General features: G+C 38.7%; 1 protein-coding gene across 2 annotated transcripts in view; it reads right to left on the reverse strand.

The window, feature by feature from the left end:
* The window catches only part of snx29 (sorting nexin 29), a 439,469-nt gene that overhangs the window by 327,601 nt on the left and 90,488 nt on the right, over positions 1-21,380 (reverse strand). The window lies entirely within an intron of this gene.

Below are 21,380 nucleotides of genomic sequence, written 5' to 3' on the forward strand. Positions count from 1 at the left end.
GGATAATTATTGACTTGGGCTCTTATCTATATATATCATCTCTCTCTCTCTCTATATATATATATCATCTCTCTCTCTCTATATATATATATATATATAAAATTCACTAAGGCAAGACAACCATGGAAAGCACGCCGGAAAGGGCGTGGATTCACTAAGCTGCCGACATGCGAGACACCTATGGCGCACACAGGAAGGCGCCAGGCCCACCAACTCCAAGACCACTGGATACCACAACTACTCGCAGAGCCACGCCCACCAACTCGGACGCGACAACACAGAAAAGATGGCGTCATTTATATTTGTCTGTCGTAGAGGTCACATTCAACTCCGAGCCACGTTGACTGTTCATAGAGGCATGTTTCTGGCGGAGGTGAATCGCCATATGCAGCGTGTAAAACGGTTTGCGAGGGGTATCCCATGGGATCCTTAAAACAATCCTTTACAACTGAGGTTAAAACACAATGAAGTGTTCAGTCTTTAAAAACCGAGTTTTCGGTTACGACGCACGACCGCGTGCACCATAGCAAACTGTTTTACACGCTACATACAGCAATTCGCGCTACTACCGTGGTCGGGTGTCTTGGTGGATTATATATAGAAAAGCAGCCAAAACCACACAGAGCAATGAAAAGTCTACGTGAGTCACAGGTGCATGTGGACTGTGCAAAGACGACAACGACTCAAATGACAACAAGCTCAGTCCGATAGTGATGTGATATACCGCCCCAGACCATGACGGACCCCCCACCTCCAAATCGATCCCGCTCCAGGGTACAGGCCTCGGTGTAACGCTCATTCCTTCGACGATAAACACAAATCCGTCCATCACCACCCCTGGTGAGACAAAACCATGACTCATCAGTGAAGAGCACTTTTTGCCACTCCTGTCTGGTCCAGCGAAGGTGGGTTTGTGCCCATAGGCGGCGTTGTTGCTGGTGATGTCTGGTAAGGGCCTGCCTTACAACAGGCCTACAAGCCCTCAGTCCAGCCTCTCTCAGCCTATTGCGGACAGTCTGAGCACTGATGGAGGGATTGTGTGTTCCTGGTGTGACTCGGGCAGTTGTTGTGGCCATCCTGTACCTGTCACGCAGGTGTGATATTCGGATGTACCGATCCTGTGCAGGTGTTGTTACACGTGGTCTTCCTGTCTCCCTGTAGCGCTGTCTTAGGCGTCTCACAGTGCGGACATGGCAATTTATTGCCCTCGCCACATCAGCAGTCCTCATGCCTCCCTGCAGCATGCCTAATGCACGTTCACGCAGATGAGCAGGGACCCTGGGCATCTTTCTTTGGGTGTTTTTCACAGTCGGTAGACAAGTCTCTTTAGTGTCCTGCATTTTTAGAACTGTGACCTTAAATGCCTACTTTCTGTAAGCTGTTAAGGTCTTAACGACCATTCCACAGGTGAATGTTAATTAATTGATTAGGGTTAATTGAACATGCATGGAAAACATTGTTTAAACCCTTTACAATGAAGATCTGTAAAGTTATTTGGATTTTTAAAACATTATTGTTGAAATACACAGTCCTGAAAAAGGAACGTTTCTTTTTTTGCTGAGTTTATATATATGTTTATATGCGTGTGTGTGTGTGTATATATATATATATATATATATATATATATACCAGCAACACTCATGACAATGACAAAACAATTACATTGTCAATCATGTTACATTATTATTAAAATGTTTCCTTTCTTTTTCATTACTTCTTTAACACACTACTTCTCCGCTGCAAAGTGTGGGTATTTTGCTAGTATTTTATACAAGAGAGAGAAAGGTTGCGCTACCATGCATAGGCGAAAGGAAAAACAACAACTGAAAGTAAATCTCTCACTTAAAAGCAAAAATCCATTCAGAAATTCAATGATTTGGCCTTTTAACATGATGAACAGTGGTGACAGTGCTATTAGAAAAGTGCTTAAGGCCAGTTTAAGCAGTGCATTCTTGCAGTCTATTATGATGAACATTTTCAGTGTCTTCTCCATTGAGATAATGGGAAAAATGTCTTTCCGAAGGGAAAGAGAGACAATGCATCCTTAATGTCCACATCCCTGTGATTTCCACAACCTTAATGAGAAAGGCTATAAAATGATAATTTGATTATTAGCTATTTTAGTTGGACCTGCACAAATATGGGAGTTGCATTGCACAGAAAAAAAAGCATGCGTTATGCTTGGCAGATTTTGAACAGTTTGATGTTTTAAATGATCAAAAGGCTTGAGGTGCTGACAATTTGTATATTTTGGATGGTGCAAAACTCTTTTTACATTAATTATTTCTCAATATCGCGGATTCTTTTTCTATCCCCGTCAACAGTTTCTCATCTTAAAATGCTTAGACCAATATTTTGTTTCTTGACAGCAGAGATAAAAAGAGGAACACATTTTTGGATTTTCAAGGGTGGAGCACAGTAAGATTTTGCCTCTTGGACAGGCTGTGAGTTCTAAGAAAGTTGAGATTTTATGGTGAAGGTGTAAGCACTAAATCAGCTTGCACGGCATTGATTTATGGTGGTATTGAGATAACTTCAGAGTCACACTTTTCCCCGTGTGTCTGGTTTGAATATGCCTGCTGGAAACTCTGCTTTTGTTCCATTCATTTTTCTAACCATTTGTACAGTGAATCCACAAAGTCTTTAGACCCCTTCGCTTTCTACACACATTGTGTCACAGATTTAAATGAATAAATTTGCTATGTTTGCCCATCAATCTACACTAAATAACCCATACTTACAAAATGAACACATTTTCAGAAAGGCTTGAAAATGTATTAAAAATTCAAAACCTCAAATCCCTCATTCATATAAATGTTCAGACCTTAAATTCAGTACTTTGAAGAAGCCCCTTTGGACTTGGGCAATTTGCCCCATTCTTCCTGGCAGTCCTCTCAAACTCCCTTAGACTGAATCTGAAGTGGCTGTAAATGTCCATCTTCTGGTCTCTCCACACGTTTTATAGGGTTTAAGTCTGGGATTTGGCTGGACCTCTCAAGGACATTCAAAGGCTTGTCCTGAAGCAATTCCAGAGTTTTCTTTGCTGCATGTGCTGGATCATTGATGTGCTAAAAGGTGAACCATCAGCCCAGTTGGAGTTTGCGGGCACTCCAGTGCTGGTTTTCTTCAAAGGCATCTCTATATTTGGCTGCATTCATCCTTCCCTTAATTGTGACCTGTCACCCCTTCCCTGTCATTGAGAAACACCCCAATAGCTCAATGTGGCCACCACCAGTCTTGACTGTATGGATGGTATTAGACAGGTCATAAGCAGCAATTGGATTTCTTCCCAAACAGTTTTTGTCTTATCAAACGAGAAAATATTTTTCCTTGTGCTCTCAGAGTCCTTTAAATACATTCTGGCAAACTTCAAAAAAGCTGTCATTCAGTATGTGTGTGTGTCCTTCCAATAGTCTCAGCATCTCAGCAGAGGACTCCTGAAGTTCTGTTATGAGTAACTATTGGTTTCTTGGTCACCTCCTTGACCAAGGCTCTTTTTGCTTGGTAACTCATGTTCCAAAGTTCTTCCAGGTCACCATTACTGAGGCCACTGTGCTCCTGGGAACGCTCACAAATTCAGAAATGGTTTTATCCCCTTGCTCTGATCTATGTCTCACAACAGTTTGATTACAGGGGTCAGCAGAGATCCTGTGACTTCTTGCCTTAGTTTGTGCCCTCACATGCATTGTGAATCATGGGAATTTATATACTGTACATAAGAACACGTGTGCCTTTCTAAACAACGTCTAATCAATTCAATTCGCCACAGGTGAATTCCCATCAAGTTCTGGACAAATCTCAACAATTAAAGCAAAAATGATGCACCTGAAAATAAACTGGATTGCCACAGCAATGGCTCTTAATACTTCTAGAAAGAGGAGATTTCAGTTTTGATTTTTTTAATAAATTTGCAAACCTTTCTGAAAACACGTTATTGCGTGCATACTGATAGGCAAACATGGCAAATGTATCCATTTAAAATTAATTCAAAAACAGAATGAAGTGTGCAAAGTAAAGAGGTTGGAAAACTTTCTGAACTCACTTGTATGCTCCTGAACTACAAAGTCAAATGCAGTATATGCCGTTGCCACCATCCAATTTCTTTTCAAATGGGAAGATGCATGCCTGTTGAGAGGAAACTTTAAAGCAGTGGCTTAGTATCTCATTAATATTGTTCTAAGTGCAAAACAAAATTGTTTTAATGATCAGGTTGAAACCTCAGTTTACAGAATGTTACAACTCTAACTCAAAGGCAGTTAAAAAAATCTCAACTGACTTGACCTTCAGATTTCAAGCGTTAACAATTCCTCCTCTAATTGTCACAAAACTCCGTTATCCGGGCCTAATACTACAATTCATACTGACTTGATTTTTCTCTCTAAAAATAAAACTTGCACTCTAACTGGCTTCACCCACACTTTTCCAAACCTTCAAATTTAAACAACTTAATTCCACTTCTGATTTATAAAACTTTGTGCACACAAAAAAGATGTTTTAAATGTGCAGATGCAACCTTCCAAACAAAAGTCAAAATTTAGAAAAGGAAACCTGACAGAAGAATTTGCATATTTGTACAGCAACTCTGCTCTACATGCACTCAAACTTTTGGAGAAAGTGGGCAATAAGGACATCGCTTATCAAGTAGGGAAATGCAGCCAAACCAGTTAAATGACGACTCATGCATAAAATAATACAAATCACTGACTCGTTATTATATTGTGTGCTGGTGGGACAAACATATTAAACCTTAAAAATGATGAATATGATGGACAGACTATATTTTAGTTCCCTTTTAAGAGGACCAATGCGGTGTATTTGCAATAAAGAACTTTTTTGTTTTTTCATCGGTTTATATCAGTTACCAGTTGTCACTTGTCTGGGAAATGGCCAACAAGACAGGAATATCTCAACCATGCTTCACTCCGTAAGGCTTGCTTTGGTTGGTAAGGTAACTTGCTGAACCATCAGTTATTCGTATGGCCTGCACCATTAATGGTAACAGCAATCAGGTAATCACATGCGCCCGCTCAGACACTGGCAGCTTACGACTCCCCACTGACTCCTAGAACGCAGAGTAGAGGAACTACAATGCTGCACATGCTCTTGTGCACTCAGTTGCACAGCGCAGCATAAGACTCAATGCCTCAGGAGGGAGGCCACCCTACCAGCCAGTAAAGACCATCGTACCACTGCATATGAACGAGGTTGATTAGCATAGTCCATATATGGTTGCTTCAGGGTGGTAACCAAGCATACAAATGTGCATACACCAGGCTTTATAGATAGGAATTGTGTTTGGCCTTATACATTTTTCTGTTTTTCACGCTTTAATCTATATACTGTTTTATAAATGTGACCCCAGAACTCCATCCCATCTAAACTGACTATAACACTTCCAAGTGTAACATAAACCTAAACTCAACTAACTTTTCCAAGCGTATCACTGTATCTCTTACTGACCACCTGATCTTCAATTTTTGAACCATAACGCTTTTCTCCAACTGAAATCTTCATTCCCACTTCAACTCTGTATAAGCCTTATTATGGTGCCATCATCAGCAGCACTTACCCATACTTGAACTTCTTCAGCTATAGCACTTATGTGCTAGGAAGATAACAAAAAAAAGGCACAGGTTTCCAAACAAAATAAAATTTCCAGTTTCAGAGAAGTTGAAACCATTGATGGAAATAATACACAGAAGTCATTTTCTGTATCACTATTTGCTAAAAGCAAGCATGACGGGTGATCGGAAGGAAGCATGGTGGTAAACACAGAAGGCAAGCTTTTTGCTTACTTGGCTGGGTCCTTTCTTAATCCCTATACCAGCAAAGCTTTGCCGGCCGGAGTTGAATGGAATGCTTTCATTCATGTTACCCAGCTGCACTACTGAACTGAAATAGGCAAAATGAAAAAAAAATATATAATAATAAAGAAAACACACTGAAAATGTAATAAATAGCAGCCAAAGTCGAACAGCTAAATTTAGGCTGATGAGAGATGAGCACGGGGGCGGTGAGACTTATGAGGAAAACAGTCACCATATGATGCTCTTACATGCATGTTATAATGAGAATTGTTTTATTTTAATAGTTTTAAATAGATATAACAAAGTGTAACAAAATGTGTGTCTGGCTTTAATGAGAAGAGAGTGTCTTAATATTGTGGCACACAGCCATGGAGTGGTTGTGCTCTTCAAGAAGGAGGTAAACACATGGTAGACTATATACAATGTTAAATGTATACATGGGAGCATGTTCATTCAACAATTCAGATTTTCATCTTATGTAATCATTTGCAAATAACAGAAGAAGTATTTCTTCCAAACTGGACTTAGGAGCTCAATGTCATGTCATCTTTTAAGAACACATGACACAGTTCTGTAAAAACTGTTGTTCCAATCCGTAAGTCCTTCCTCTAGGAGCTCCAGTTACCTACTATAATCCAAAGACACACCAGTTAGGTAAACTATCGTAGTTAAATGGACCTTGATGTGTGTGAAAGTGTGCTCGCCCTGCGAAGGACTGGTGGCCTCTCCATGATTTCCCTACCTCACTTCCGATTGTTGCCAGGATAGGCTCCACAACTATGCTCAGGATAAATGGGTTTGGAAAATAGATGGATGAATGGTCAAGGATAAAAATGGTACAGTCAATTCAGAATTCAACCCAGAACGGTTGGGTGTCCAAATAAAGGGAACCTGACAAATACCGCGCACGCAGTAGAGTTACAAGGAAGCACAAGGCATGAAAGTAAATGAGCCATATAGAAACCTCATCACAGGTATGCAAAGACTAAATGGCAACTTCAAGTGATTTCAAATCAACACGGAGCTTCACATGGAGATAAGGAGAAGTGCTAAGCTCATTTTAAGAGCTACATCATAGCTAAGTACTGCAGCTGAAAATGTAAAACAGCAGGTTACTGATGAGAATGTTCATCGTTCTTGAGAAGACTCTTGAAGTAGCAAATGAATGGCCTTTAGATTGACCAAAAAAAAAAAAGGTCACTGACCCATCACAAACACTTCAAAGATTGTCTGCCACACATATCCTTTGCCAAGCTGGTCAAAATTAGAATCCCTGTCCTTGGACCCACCACCACATGCATCAAACTTTGAGAGAATAATAAATTTGCTAAATGGTAAGGAATTCCTAGTTTAAGAGACTAAAGTGTCATGTCTCACCAAAATACTGTTTGCAGACACCAAGGGAAGGTTTTCATGTTTTTGATAGAAACAGATATCTTATTTTTATCATGATGCCACACAATTGGTTTAAAAATATAGTCAAAGGCATTACTAGTGTTTCTAATGGATAGCATTGCTCAAAATGATCGATTTTTAATTTATTATTTACATACAGCTGCAAACCTCCATTTTCATCAGCCATCCCTTCAGTGTTCTAATGGTCAGTTCCCTTAAGCTTATCTTTAATCAGTCATATATAAATGCTAACTGGTTATTCGAGAAACCTATGCAACTACATTAGCACCCCTGAAACCTACTATTCTGTTTACTTGGGTTGGAAGTACGGACATTCCTAAAGTTCAGTTCCTTAGTCCAAAAATGGCCAAAATGAAAAAGCTTTCCCAAGAAACACATTTCTGCAGAATGAAGCTCATTCCATGTGACAGACTGCCAAAAAATGCAAGATTTCATGCAATTGTGTCTCTTATTACTGTTTTGAGAGAAAGAGGTTGAACTGAAATTGACCAGGATAGAAAAAGAAGGGGTAGGTCCAGATGAGCAACTGCATAAGAGGATAAGTACATGAGAATCTGTAGTATGAGAAACAAATGCCATACAGATGCCTCATTTGGCATCTTCCTTAAATACACGCCAAATACCAGTGTCATTTGCAACAGAGAAAAGATAATTCTGGGATGCTAGATTTAGAGGTAGCAGGAGGAGGATGCTGGGAGTATGCGCCGATAATAGCACGTTGCCGCACCTGCCACATGACGAACCACCCCTGGATTGGGACCCGATTGCAGCTGTGTAATGGCTAACACCTCAGCACCACAGCGTTTTATTTATTTATTTATTTTTTTACAATGGCTGGAGTGCCAACACCCAAGTTTTCCCTACAAGTTGAAGGACCTGTTTGCAAGGCTGGATGCAGGGCCCAACAGAGTAGAGTCACTTCTGGCGTTTACAGGATTCGAACTGACAACCTTCTGATTACCAGCGCAGATCCCTTGTCTCAGAGCCACCATTCTGCCAGAGGCTGGGTTTCAAAAAAAGCCATATGTGATACTGGCAAATAAAAAGAAAAAGTTAAAATGGGCAAAAGACAACAGGCACTGGACAGAAGATGGTCAGCATCTCAGAATCACCTTTTCTTTGTTTTAAGGGAACAAGCTTGTACTGCTGGATCACTCAAAGAACGGTGAGAGAAAGTGGGCAACAGATAGAAGGACTACAACCAGAAATGGACAAACAAACATTTGCTAAAGACTGTTTTTCTACAGCCATGAGATTAACTAATTCTACTGCAGGTTAAAAGTTGTACAGTGCTGTTTTGATGATGCAAAGACAACTTACAAAGTCATATACTGTACCTGTAATGTATTTAAAGGCAATACTATTTAAAAAAAAAAATGTTAATAGTATGATGATCAGTTACATGTTTACATTGTATTTCCAAAAATGTTCTTAAATATTCATGAAAAAGGAAACAAAGTCATCCTTATTTTCTTTAGCTGGGGAAGCAAGATAAAGCAGCACTTCTCACTATCATCACTACCAGATAAAACATCCATATGAGAGGTGGAACGCTGTTAATTGTTATTATTATTATCTATCAAAGCATAAACATAAAACATGACTTTTTGAATAAGTAAAAAATTTATGATAAAAAAAAAAAAAATCACAGTAACCCTTACCTCATAATGAGAAGGAGAGAGGTGTGCTTGTAGAGTTTTATGAGATAGGCCTTGACATTGAATTGGTTTCCACCAGTATAGAGGTAGAGGCAACTTAAGTTTACTTGACAAACTATATTTTGAATTTTTGTAGGTGCGAACCTCATCAACTTTGAAAGAATTTTTGTGGACTTTTTCCTACTTTATTACACTGGTACATCTATATTCTATAGTATGTGGACAAAATAAATTTGTCTCCACAAAAATAATAACCACAATCTTTGAAGCTGATCAAATAAAGGAACACTGTAGAATAAAGGAGTGCTGGGAACCTGATGAAAGGGTTTTCAAGACAAGAATGAATAAACAGGCTAAGGTGAATGTGCTTAAACACAAGCACTTAGAGGACACCGTCATTACTCTTGCGAGCTCTGCACTTGGAACCTGGGATGAGAGAGGGCACTGCCACCAACTACCTTATCAATACGCAGTTCTGAGGGGCGAAGCCCTGCAGATATCTGACCTTACTTTTGGAGTAGTTACCGGTATTGTACCTCATCTGAAGCAGGTGCTATACAGGCCGCTCACAAAAAGTAGCGCCTCATTCCGAGACCAAAGACTGTGACAGACAGAGCTTGCATATTATACACAAGGAAGACACCCTTGAACAATGGCAATTGCTGTTTACTTGCTTTGTTTTCTTTTTATTTCAAAATTAAACACGGTTTACTTGGAGGCCCTCCATCCCTTGTCCAAGCAGTTACTCACGGCACATAAAACAATGCACTGAACACACTCTTTCTGTTCTAGGGGATTACAGGCACTTTTGTTTGTTTCTTTTTCCCTTCTGCACCGTTTCTTCGATCTGTGGTATAGCTTCTCTGTGGCAGCTGGAGGAGAGAGCTCTGTGACAGCTGGCCTGTTAGCCGACAGGTACGGGTCAGGTAGAAGCATGTGAAATGCCAGTCTGCAGGATGTAGCACCCTGTAGCGGTTTCCATCTGGTTAGAGAACAGAGATATGCCCCTCTGGATTGCTAGTGATGGCAAGGCCAGGGATGATTAATTACTCAGGACACCTATCCATACATGAAGCTTTTTTTTTTTTTTACCTTCTTACAGATTTGGTTTTGTCTTGTCTGGCAAGCTCAGTCAAGTACACTTATGACAGTGAATGCATCTCATAATTCAATATACTCCTAAGCAATTCAAACTGTACACAAGTCATGTGATCCAATTGTGGGTCTTTCAAGGATGCATTAACATCGCCTCAGCCTACATAAACAGATGGACTGCAGACAGCTCTCTACATTTAATTGGTCTTAATAAAGTGAGCTTTGTAATTTGATAATTCTTCCAAGATATTTCTTTATTTAGACAAACATGCACACTCTTACACGATCTTGTTGCTAAATAAGTGATCTTATATCGCAGTGAAAAGATTTGAGTCTGGTAGGCCTCCACATCAACTATTGGGCCTCTTCCAGTTCTTGAGCTACACTTGTGTGGTTCAATGGCACAGATGATTTTATATTGAGTACACTGGCATGTAAGACATGGCTTTATTTTTCTTTTTAATATGTTACTGAAGTCAAAGATTCATGACAACACATACATTAAAATTAGTAAGACATATAGTACAGTATTACTGTACATTTTATTCAGATTACATACATTTGTTCTAGGTCTAGCCTTTACCCCAGTGTCTACCTACAGATGCTTATTGGCTCTAACCATGCCCATCTATTTATGTTGCTAAGCAACACTAATTATACCACATTCGCACATAAAAAAACCTGCACACCTTTAAGGTGGTCGCAGAACACTGGGCCTTTAAGCATTTTGCAGAAGACTTTTCAAAGGACCTGAATTCACACTGTTCTAGTTTAATGATTTTATGCCCGACTTCCTGTAAGACATCTATGAAACCTGTGTCTACTTACTAAATTGCCACACTATCATTTTTTCGTATTTGCTTATTGAATTTTGACCTTATCCATGCTTTGTGATCTAATAAAATTATTAATCCATTCTTCACCAAGCCATCTTCACCCGGTTCAGTATTGGTATGCATGTGAGCCTAACACAGCAAAATCAGACACAAGGAAACAAAAGAGGGAGTCCTGGATAGAATGCCTATCTAATAAAATGATAGTAATTATCTGACTTCTGGTTCACGAATGTCCCCTGTCACCTTCAACAGGTCTTATATAGCCAGCAAAACATTAAGAAGAACAACCTCTCTTTTAGCCTACAGTGGTGCACTACTACACAGTAAAATGCATTGTCTGAAGGTGGAAACAAACAGTTCGGAAAAATCCACAAACGTTACAAGACAACTTTGTAAGCAGAATAAAAGGTGCCTCATTAGCTGAATGTTCTGTCTTGTTTAGGTATGCATATGTCCTGTCCTCTCTTTCACCAAAATAAACATAATTGAATGACGTGCAACTTTCTCCATTTAAACAAAAGGTGTCAGTTTTGATTAGCCCGGCACTAAAGTGAGCGTTCATTAGTCCAGGGCAGTGGAATAATGTACTTGTCCTGATTAGGCCAGCCACCTAGTGAATAGAAGACTTCTTAAAGCGTCAAAATCAAATTGATTTACAATGATGTTCTCCTAAACTGTCAAGATCACAGTGAACAACAAAACACTTCACAAAATACTACCCATGACCTGCAATTAAATAGTAATTAAAAATGAAAGGACTCAAAGCACTAAGAATTACCTGATGCCTCATGAAGTTTGTAAAGGCAATCAGAGATGTATCTATATGTAAATCAGGTGTTATCTGCGAGTCACTTTGGGTAACTGTATCAGTTAAATAAATACATTTAAAGAAAACATAACCTAAGATTTACCTGGCAGATATCTATGTTGTTATGAGGAGATCTAAAATTCACTATTAAGCAAGGGAAGAGAAGACTGACCTATAAGAATCCAGGTGTTAAGCCCTCTGACTCTAGCGTCCATCTAAGCAATGGTTCTGGCCCTACAGGGAGTAGCCTGGGTCAGCCACATCGTATTATACTTCACCTTCTACACTCAGAAAATGCCGTAAATGTTTATTCAAACAAAGAAATGGATTTAAAAAAATAAATAAATCTTGTATTAGAAAGTGGCACTTGGAGGATCTTCAGATCTTAGCTTCGTATAATTTTGGATAACATGGATGAAAAGAACAAAAAATTCATGCTGGGAAAAATATGAATGGATAGCAGGATCTCAATTCAACTTTAATATTTGTATAAATGCGGTGGTCTGGCGCCCTGCCCAGGGTTTGTTTCCTGCCTTGCACGCTGTGTTGGCTGGAATTGGCTCCAGCAGACCCCCGTGACCCTGTAAGGATATAGCAGGTTGGAAAATGGATGGATGTTTATATAAATAAAATGGGTTGTTTCTATTACTACTGTAAAAAAAAACTATGAAGCACAGAATCCTTTTTCCAAACTGACCTGCAACAGGATTACTGGCAGAGCAGCAACACTTTGGAAAACTTTACTTTTCTGCTTTCAACCAATAATCAAGAATCACATCCCTGATCACAACTGTATGTATTGAGGTGACAGCATGTACACCAAGAATAAAACCAAAGAAGAATCTCCCGATGTGATAATACAGCTACAACTAATTTTAAATTTAGAAGCATTAACTGATGAAATCTTTTAGCTGCTTGTACTCTGTAAGTATCTTGGTCTGAATAGTTCACATTTTTTGCAAGTTGCACAAACCAATTATCCATTTGTTAAATTAAACCACTCTTTCCAGTACAAGCTCACGGTGAGACCAGGCCTAAAGGAAGAAACAATAAACGTACAGAAGGATCCAAACCTAAATTAGGCACACACACAACGTTATTCACATTGGGCCAGTTTATAGATGCCAAACAGAAGAAACAGAACAATGAAGCTCTATAGCCAAGTGAGCTGGTAATGCCACGTGCTGCACCATTGTGTCATCCAGCTACACCCGTTATGGTGCAATATCTAAATATACATTTCATGAACTGGCAGTAACATTAGAACAGGTATTTGTTGTACTTTACTCAAAAAACCTTCAAGTACAGTGAAGAACTTTATATCAGACAAGCTGAGCTTGCAATGCATTTTAAAAATTACTCAGCCCCTTTTATATTTTATAACATTGAATCACAGTGGATTTAATTTGGCTTTTTTGACACTGATCAAATTGCAGATTTCTACAGCAAAGCAGAATAAATTAATTCCAAATATAAAACACAAAACAACTGATTGCATAAGTATTCAGATTCAAATCAGTATTTTGTAGATGGCAAAAGTCTCGTTCTCTATAAGCTCTGCCATTTGTCCTCTTTCTTCTTTGCTAAACTGCTCAACCTCTGTCAGGTGTCACGAGGATTGTGAGCAGCATTTATCATGTATAGGTGCAAATTCTCAGTTGGATTGAGGTCCAGACTCTGACTTGGCCACTCCAGGACATTCACATTGCTGTTTTTAAGTCATTCATGTGTAGATTTGGGTTTTATGCTTGAGGTTGTTGTCTTTTACACTACAGTTTTCCTCAAAGATTTCCCTGTATTTTGCTGCTTTCCTTTTATCCTGACAATCCTTTCAAGGCATGCTGCAGAGAAACAGTTCCATTGCCTGATACTATCACCACCATGTTTCACAGTGAGATGGTATGTTTTTGATAGTGTGCAGTGCAACATGACATTAAGTCTGATGTCCAAAAAGCTCGATTTTGGTCTCATCAGACCACATAACCTTCTTCCATTTAACTTCAGTCTCCTTAGGTGCCTTTTTTGCAAACACTATCCGAGATGTCACATACCTTTTTTTTCCCTCTTTGCCATGCTCCCCTAAACTTTACGACTAGTGAAGCATCCTGTCAACAGCTGTTGTCTGCACAGTCTTTTCCAATGTCAACTTGTAACTCCTTTACAGTTTCCAGAGATCTCTTGATGAGCTCCCTCACTCGTCTTTTTCAGTTTTTGTGGACGGCCTGATCTAGAATAACTTACAGCTGTGCCATACTCTTTCCATTTCTTCTTGGTTGATTTTACTGGATATTCAGTTATTTGGATATTTTCTTGTCCCCATTCTCTGATCTGTGCTTTTCATGGAGTTTCTAGTTATGTTCTTTGGTCTTCATTGTGTAGGTTAGGCCACCATATTGACTCACCACAAGTTGGACATTCCAGATAAGGTCCATCCACTACCATCAATTGAAACCCCCTTGATTACAGACAGATATACTGTACATCTAACTAAATTATGTAATGTCTAAAACCAGTGGATACAAGGAATGATTATTTAGGTGTGTCATATTAAAGGGGCTGAATACTTAGGTCAATTATATATTCATTTACACCATTTTGCAGAGATGTGTTTTCATTTTGACACTTTCTGTTGATTAGTGACAAAAAGCTAAATTAAATTCACTATTATTCAATGTTGTATGACAATAATGTTTACAGGCCCCATATGAGAAGCTCCACATAAGTATACCCTCATGCTTACATCACTAGAATCTCTCCAAACATGACTCATGATGTAGACCAGCCGCAGATATGCTACCAGTTCAATGCACACAGGCCATTATCAAAAGCTTTTGTTTCTCTACATTTTTAGCATTGCATGCTCTTTGTACTGTGGTGTTCAGATAAATGTATTTAAAATACAATTTCATTGCCTTAATTCTGAAATCAAGTATTTTTACTGAATAAACACAAACTTTGTCATATTTGTTCTTAAATAAGATTTCTTTAGATGTCAGGATATGGTGGGAAATGTGCCCCCAACACATTAGTCAAATCATCTTTTTGTAAGGTTTTAATATTCAAATGCTGGGTGATATAACAGCTTTCTCAGAAGTCAATGCCCATTCCTGTATAAAATATACATAAAAAAAACTTTCAGTTCAAGTAATGCACCATTAATCAGTAGTTTATATACTTCTCCACAAAAAACTCATTCAAAAAAAAAAAATAAATAAAAACCACTAATAACATATTCAACTTTATTTTTTCTAAATGCTAAGCATTCTTCATATTGTGAGGTAGCTCCCCACACGAACAATAAAAAAGCAACAGAGCACACTTGATGACACCCACTCAAGTTAACCCACATCCATAAGTGAGTCAGCATTGGCCAGAGATTTTGCTTTCGCACTACTCCATCCATCCATCCATTTCCTGAAGTGACTCCACCCAGCGCCAGAATGAGGAGAGGCGAGTACAGGTGCAAGGGGTTGGATTCAGAAATCTTAAGAATAGGGAAGGCAAAGTTAGGGTTAGGGTTAGTAAACTCTTCATTAAATGAAGACCATTTTTACTGGAAATTTTAGTTATAGACCACCTGGATGACTTTAATTGTCAGTCTTTGTGTGAAAGGCTCAAAATCAAATATATGTTAACAGAAAGCCTTCTAAACTGATCTTCTCAAACTTCATTGGCTATTACAGTACCTGTACCAATTCTTTAAAGTGCACATACAGAGCTCAGGGATCTTTAAACACTCCTACGGGACATGCCAGTATTAATCTTAAACTTTTGAACATTTACTTGAGGGTCTTTCCCAATCTAAAGCAGGAGTTCCACTTGTACACAAATCGTGAGCATCCACGCAACAATTCTGAGGTAAGTACATGTAAACCAGTGTCTGGGGTCACTAACAGCTTCTTCTCTTTCACCCACAGCCTAAATAGCGACGTCCATTGATGCCACTTTTGGTTCAGCCCCAGAGGTCACCCCTCTTCCACCCCAACAAGCTATTCAAATCAGCAAAAGTTGGCATTCATTCGCAAACTGGATCCCAAAGAGCACAGTGTCCAGAAATCCAAAGGAAAAAGCTTGAAAGGGAGGCAATATCGAGTGAGCAACACCCAGATGTTCTATTTTTAGGACTTTTTATTTTCATATAATTTGCCCACATTTAACAAGGGTACTGGCTGGTCCTCAACACTGCATCATTCCTCTCTCTTGTTTTTCATATATTACATACTGTCTATTACTGGAAAGTAGAACTCATTTTTAGGATCGAGTATACTGCATTGATCAATGCAGTAGTGCCAACATACAGGGAACTAAACAATCAGAAAGTGAAAATTATATCCACCAATGTTGCCTTGTTACTATACTGACTCTCAGAAGACAGTGATACGAATGAAATGACTGGAAGTCAAAACAAGAGGAGACCAAAATCAAGAATCAGAAAAATTTTTCTTCAAAGCCAAATCATAGACAAAAATTATAGGTTTGAAACAAGACCTAGAATTCGAGAACCGGGAAATCAAACAAAAAGCCTTTTGAAGTCACTAATGAGGTTTATATGTAGAAACTCTGATACACCAGAAATGTTTGTGTCGACCTAAATACTATCACTCTGATGAGGTCAACGTCGTCAAACACTGTGGAATTCTGGGAATATTCCAATGGAGATGATAGAAGCAAAACAGTGTAAAATAGCAATACCCAAATAAAAAATAAAATTGCTTTGTGATAAAATGCAAATGAACGATACTATCCTCAGAAGGTCCTTAAACACAAAATCGTCAAGTTCCAAAATCCTAACAAAGAGGTACAATAACTTATGAATTCAAGCAGCAAGTCACATAAATTAACATAAATCCTAACCATTACAATGCTTTTGATTTTTTTTAACATACTTATTTATGAAAACCCAACTAGGCCCAAGAGCTATGATGGGGACTGTCCATAGCTACGACCTTACGCATTTCTGTCAATGTCTGATGAAGTGCTCCAGTTAACTTTCTTATTCAAACTCAGTGGGGAGTGCTTAACTGCACAGGGTCAAAGAGCTAGCTCCTCAAAAATGAGTAGATTTTCAACTACAAAATTTCCACCTACAATGCCCTGTCAAACCACAATTTACTTAAATCATTTGCACTTATGGTGAGTTCTGCCCAGAAATAGGTAGGTACACAAATAAACACCACATTTTGCTTTCAAAGCTAATTTTACTTTTTCCTTTAAACGGAATGGTGGCACGGAGGGTAGGGATCTCTGCTGACAATCAGAAGGTTGCCAGTTCAAATCCCATAAATGCCAGAAGTGGCTCTACTCCATTGGGCCCTTAACTTGCATTTGCTTCATCCTGGGTAAAATGTTATTCAGCACTCAGCCCTGCAAGCAGGTCCTCCAACGTACAAGAAACACACATGAGTTGGAGTCAGGAATGGCACTCCAGCCACCGTTTTAAAAAAAAAAAAACCTCACACTGGTCTAATGTGATTCTGAGGTGTCACCCAATCCAGGTGGTTCATCATGTGGTGAGAGCGGCATGCTCTCAACTTCTCTCTCTGTCTAGCCTCTCTTTAAACACTCAGCCACAGAGACTGGATCAGCTGTTGGTAGATGTCATTGTGCCTTTATTCAAAATTATGTTTTTTTTCCCTTTGTTTTGCTTCAATATGCTACCATGCTTTAGAGGATATCAATCAAGTAAAGAAAGCATTGCTGCTTGACTCATTTATTGTTTTACTAAAAAAAAAGTGCTCTGCCATCATTTTAATACAGTTGCAAAGGACAAAGGTTTTTTCTTTTCAATCTTCAGACATTTTTCTCAATGTGTTCCCTAACATTTTACGAAATGATCAAACTAATGCACCATTTATGCAAAACATAAAAAAAGAAAAAGAGATAAAGAAAGATTACCTCCACTCTGAAAAGCATTTGTATGCTACTGGGCAAGTTTCGCACATAAGTGAAGCTTTCCACTGCCCTAGGCTGAAGTACGTGAAATCCTGTTTTCAACAAAATGTACTCACCGTGAGGAAACATGTGCAAACAAGGGACGCCTGCAAACCACAGCCAATTCTATTACAAGCCTTGGGTTTGCCGTCGTCTTGTATGCAGCGCACAGCCAGAGCCAACACATTGCTCTCCCTGCCACTAGTTAGCATATCATAGCCCAGAGGATTCTGTTAATAGGTTTCCACTTTACCTTTCATCTCCACAATCCGGCAAACATGCCCACATAACTTGATCGTCTCCGAGATGCGTTTTTGAAATTCAACCTGGGATTATTATTTTGTAGCTTGCCTTGATTCTGGCAGCTCCTCCAAAGCTTGTTTGATTAAATTTTTGTTTCTCACTGGGAGCTGTTGTCTGTCATTCTAAAAATGAAACATGTATTTTTTTCATAATAAAATGTACATCTGGCACCATTTAAGGACATTTCTCATCGAAAACGACACTGTGGTCTCTTCAGCCTTCAACTGACAACATGCTGAAAGACTAGCCAATAAGCTACCAACTGTTATGTTCTTTTATGGTGACCTTGTACTGTACATGTATTCACTCAGCTTTGAGCTTAAACTTACTTTGGATAAAAAGGTACCTTAGATAAATTAACTGTACAAAGCAGTAATTGAATGGAAACATATAACTAAGCCCATTTAAAAAAGCCATATAAAATGTACCCCATTCCAACTATAAAAGGTCTCTAAACCAGACAGTGTATATTTATGGCAGTCTGCACACTAACAGGATGCCTAACAGGAGGCTTTAGATAAAAAATATTTAAGTGATTAAAACAAATTTTGTTTTGCCTAGGATAAAACAGTAAAGTTAGCAATCACTGAGTGTCAGCGCCAACAGGGCTGCATTTGATCCTACAAGATGCACTTCCACAATTTTTATTTTAATACAGCTTTTCCTGAACTATTCCTTCTTTTCGACTTTACATTTTACTACTTAGCATCTTGATAGTATGATTTTCAGCTTCTCCCCGATTCTGCCTTCCCATCTCATTGACCTAGCAAGAGTGCAGATATACAAGTCAACAGCTCCCCCTTCTGTCAGCTGCCATGAAGTGCACCTAATTTGGTCTATTCTTGGGACTTAGCAGGACCAAAGTAAGAAAAGATAGAAAAGTACTTACCTGAAAATCGGAAGAAGCTAATTTACAAGTACTGTAATCAAAATAATAAAACTTCAAAAAATTGCAAAAAATATGTCACCTTGCCTCTTATGTGACATACTTTCCCAAAATGTAGAACACAAAACTGATGTTTACCTAACTTATTACCAGTTCTTGTCTTCCAACTGTAGGCCTACTGATGCTACTGTTAAAAGTCTGACAATACAAGACCACAGGATCAGAAACTCATTTTGATGAAGAAAATCTGAAATGTCACTCCTGGATATAGTGTGCATACAAAATAAGTGACATATGAAGCTGTAACTGAACATATTTAGTTTTAAAAAATGACATGTACATGTCATGGCATCAATCTCAATACACAGCCTTGTGTGTGGTTGAATGTGCCTCTCTCTGCTCTCCAGTGTTACAATCTGTAAACATCATTACAAAAGTCGACCCATATCTATGTGAACAAACATCAAGCAGTTTTGAACTCAGGGGTCAACAGTCGTGGAGGTCCTCTTTACTTACATTGCAACACTCTTTACCCTTCAAAAAGTGTATTGGACCCAGCAAGGCAAACATTTTAGCTTGTAATAATGCAGACCCATCAAGATAATGTAGACATTTTAACTCCCCAAAAATGTGTAGGTTGCATCACTACACCAGAACATGTACCTATCCATTAATTTTCCCACCCACTTAATAATAACAACAACGACGATAATACATTTATATAGTTATTCATTTTGGGCAATATGATGCCAACAGTATTAGTTTAATTAAGGCAAACATGGAAAGAGTGCTAATTCATTGCAGGGCACACCACACTCCATGGTAGAGAGCCTAAAACTTTAAATAGGCTGACCATGGTAAAACTTAGTAAATGAGGTGTAAACTCCTTACAGAATATAACAGAGAAAATACTTACTGTATAATCAGATCAACAAAAGTAAGTGAAAGGATTTGGCACAGCTTTATCTCAGGATGATCTGCTACTGGGTACACTAATAAGAACAAATGTTAAAAATGTACTGAAGTGTGGCTACCAGTGGCTGTCACATTTCAAACGCTTACTGCCGCTAAGAAGATTACCAATTAGGATCTTTGGATCAACCAATTAACATCAGAAGATGTCATCTTGTTGACTCCCAGCAAAGACAGCGACAGCTCAATTAGGAGCACATCTCCTTTGTGGTGTTGAGAGAAAGTCCTGTTGTCCACATCGAAAAATCACATTCATTAGTAGAACAAGAAACCGATGCAATAGACAGGACTAAGTGAAACGAGCTACAAGCACACATTCCAACTCATGTCCTGCTTCTTCTAATATACAGGAATCAAAGAGTGTTCCCATTCAGCTTTCGCCTTTTATTATATTCATTTTGTGGTGAGTGTGAAACTGTATAATTCCACAACTCTGTACTTTAGGATTTTAGATTCTTTAAATCCCTCTATCCGTTTAATAACTCACTTATCCAGTTCAATTTTCAAGGCCTAACTCAAAATCGACAATTAACCTGACATGCACCATGTGTTTGAGAAAGTCTAAGAATTCACATTAAAATTCTAACATGAGCAAGTATAAAACATGTAAACTTCACACAGTCTATGTCCCATTCAGGACTCCAGCTTGGGACCCTATAGAAAAGAGAGGGCATAAAACTACAGCAAAAACTCTCAAACAACCGGAACAGGACATGAGAACTTGCAAATCATTTTCTTCTCTCACAAAATAAAACCTCCCAACTAAAATAGGATACCCAGCTACCTGCTCCCATGCACCTTCAATATTGCTGCTGATGTTTGTACCTGTGTGTTCCAAAAAGACCACACACACCATAGTCTGACCTCCTCCAAATCCGAGGGACTACATTGTGACCTGCAGACATGTGTGCATGGTCATTACTGGGTTAATGACATATACACTGGATATAAACTGTTCACTGGCAACAGTTATGGCATGCTGAAAACAAAATATCATCACACTCAACCACAAAAAGAACAATCAATCAATAATGAAAAGAATGTAAGATGAAGCCTCTTTTCTGTCTCAGAAAGGTACATCATTAAATGAAACACCTTATTAATCATCCTATAAATCCAGATATTTCAAAGGCATTCTCTCAAGAAGGAAAGGCCCTGGTAAACCTCAAGCACTTGCAAATTTCTAACTCTTCAGTCTGGAAGCAGATGCCTAATGAATATCAAGCGGTTAGTAATGTTGTTTTAGTGAAACATGTGAATGAGAGCCCCAACTCAATCTTCACAGACTTGTAAAATCTTAATAAAAAGTGACCATGCACCCGGAAAACAAATTCTGTTCTGAGCTGTTTCTTACTTAGCCACATGCTGTTTATTAATAAACAAAAGCAGACTGTATGACAAATTGCTAGGCCAATCTTCTCAATCATATTCATCCAGCAGTCTTGAGTTAAAGCTGACAACCGAGACATTCAGTGATATCCGCATACTTTCAGGTAGAGGGTATGACAAGGCCACAAAGGTCTAATGACTCCGGCAGGGCTCTGAATTAGTCACATGTGTGGCAATATTAACATACAAGAATCACAGCACTTAAAATGATGGCTTTACTTAATACAATCATGACATAAGGATAATAAAATCAAACATATTTATATTTTCAATTTGCAT

Source organism: Polypterus senegalus, chromosome 13 (genome assembly GCF_016835505.1).
Source record: "Polypterus senegalus isolate Bchr_013 chromosome 13, ASM1683550v1, whole genome shotgun sequence".
In the NCBI taxonomy this organism is placed as follows: domain Eukaryota; kingdom Metazoa; phylum Chordata; class Cladistia; order Polypteriformes; family Polypteridae; genus Polypterus; species Polypterus senegalus.